Here is a 2,839-nt window from a genome sequence, read left to right on the forward strand (position 1 = left end):
TAATAGAAAATCGGCAAATTTTATCAAAAATTATCAACTGCATCAAACTGTGTGAGAAATTTGAGTTGCCACTCAGAGGTCATGATGAGGTAGCGATCCATTATTGCAAAGAAGTTGCTTGCAAAGTGGTAGCTACACTAAGATTTAGGTTTTAGTTTTTTTTTCTTGTTAGGTTTCTAAGCACCTTTTCATTATGTTCAGAGCCATTCTTAAGCTAATTTTTATTGCTACATAGGTACACACCATCTAAAACCCATCCTTACAACGCTGTGATTTTACTTCTATGAGAGTTCATGCCTGCTGTAATAACTGTTTTTAATTTCTCTGAAATCGCTTCATTCGCATGATGACTACGTATGAGTGGGGCAACGATCAATGCATTCCAGAGGTTAGTTGTAATTTTTGAAGTTTGGTACCATTAAATATACAATTTTTAGTAAATGCTATATCTCATAGTTTTATGCCGGAAGTTTCATTTGGACTTATACGGAGCTGGTATACAAGCCCCCCCCCTGGTAACTCATGACAAAGACAGGACTCGACCAAACATATAGGGTGAAACTACTTTACCTTTGCTTTACTGTTCACACACTTCAGTCCACATGTTTTGGTCAATTCCTCTTTGTCATGAGTTACCAGGGTGAGGGGGACTTGTATACCAGCTTCCAAACTTCTTATAAATCGTCTCAAATCAGATTTTGACATTACAGGAATGGCACTTGACTGGTTCTCTCATCTTTTTGACCTAACTCAGTCTGTAGCAATTGAAAACTCAATGTCTTCTGCAACATTCCTTTCTTTTGGAGTTTCTCAGGGTTCTGTTCTCGGCCCTGTTTGGTTTTGCCTCTACAAACCTCTGTTTGACATCATGAAGTGACATGGGCTTTCATACGTAGAGTTTTACAACACTCATATGCTGATGATATACAATTGTATTTGCATGTTACTGGTGAAGATTCATCGTGTTGTATTAAAAATCAAAAATGTTTGGTTGATATTTCAAATTGGGTGTACTATAGCCTACTGTAGGCTAATATGTTAAAACTGAATCAAGAAAAATGTGAGTTTATTGTCTTTTCTCCAAAACGGTGCATTTCAAAGTTTAACGACATGATCCTTACCCTGAGTAGCCTAATATTATTCCTTCTTCTTCTAATTCAATTAAATTGCTTGGTGTATCATCAAATCAACATTTGTGTTTGGAAAAATTTGTCAGTGACACTGTTAAATCTGCTTTTTTTATCTCAGAAATATTGTTTCCATCAGACAGTTCGTAAATATTGATGCTTGTAAAACTTTAATTCATGCACATCCAGGCTTGTTTATTCAAATTCATTGTTAAATAACATTGTGCTATTTTGCGTCTTCAAAGAGTTCAGAATACTGCCGCTCGACTAATTACTTTAACACGCGAACATGAGCATATTACTCCTATCCTAAAATCCCTGCATTGGCTTCCAGTATTGTATCGTATTCGTTTCAAAATATGTCTATTAATTTATAAAGTTTTCCATGGTTTTGCTCAGAACTATCTGGACACTTTGCTTGTTCATTATAAACCTGCCAGAACTTTGCGTTCTCAACATTGCTCCTCTTGTGCAACCCTTCATGTAAGACACAATGTGGAAATCGCACTTTCCCAGCTCTTGCTGCCAGTTGCGGGAATTGTTTGCCTATTTGTGTAAAAGAAGCTGAAAAATTAAATGAATTCAAAACTCGCTTGAAAACGTTCTATTTCACTGAACATTATAACTGCAAGTAGGGGAGATGTGGGACCTATCGGACACGGGGACCAATCGGACAGCGGCATATTTCTGATACCACGTGACCGTCACGCTCTCTTTTTCTTCTATGGATCCGAGATTTCATTCTTTATCAGACCACATGTTTTTGTAAACATTAAGCAAGAGGTGTAAATTTGTAAAGAGAAAAGTGATTTTCATGCTTCAAAGTAAAAATAGTGAACCAGATACTTTTGGAGTTTTGAGACATTTTTTAAATATTCTTGTAACTTTATTTATGCTGTTTGGTTAAGTTTGTTTAATGGTCAAAGAAGGAATAGAGTTTAGATAAAAACGCCTTTCTCACTTCAGAAAATTTTGTAAGTTTGGTCAAAATGGAGGTCAGGAGACCTTTCGGACAGGATAAAAAGACACTGTCCGAAAGGTCCCCACTGTTCCAAACGTTCCAATAAAAATAGATGCAAGAATGCAATAATTACAGATACTCCAGAAAAAGAAATCATTCTTTCACGTCGCAACAAGCTGCCGACGAAACACCCAAAAAGAGCTGTTTCTTCCAGCAGCGAAAGTGATAGGCTATATTTGTACACTTATCATCGGACACTGTAAGTGACGATGATTTTATCTTAAGTGGAATAAGTGAAATCTCAGGTCACGTCAGGTGGTCCAACTTCTATGGAACACAAGGTGGAAGTTGGAGATTTTGCTGTCATTAAAGATTTTTCATCAGAGGGAAAACATAAAAATTTTATCGGAAAAATCTGTGCCGGGCCTGATGAAGATGGTGGCTTCGAGGTAAATTTTGTGAAGCGATCACAGAAGATCAAAGACGCCTTTCACTTTCCTAAAGAAGTAGATGCAGCATCAGTTACGTTGAATAACATTGTTTAAGTGTTTTCCAAACCATCCCAGTTGCCACTACGAAACGACTACGTGAAGTTTTTAGGTTTGGGACTGATCTGGCTTTGTATGGGTTGTAAATAAAATCGTGTTCTGAAGACGATTTTTATATAGCCAATCTTCACAGTATTTGTAACATCGGTAATTGTTAAAGCTGTAAAAATATTATTTCATGATATTTTACTTCATTTTTTTAT

The sequence above is a fragment of the Aplidium turbinatum genome, chromosome 4 (genome assembly GCF_918807975.1).
Source record: "Aplidium turbinatum chromosome 4, kaAplTurb1.1, whole genome shotgun sequence".
Classification (NCBI taxonomy): Eukaryota; Metazoa; Chordata; class Ascidiacea; order Aplousobranchia; family Polyclinidae; genus Aplidium; species Aplidium turbinatum.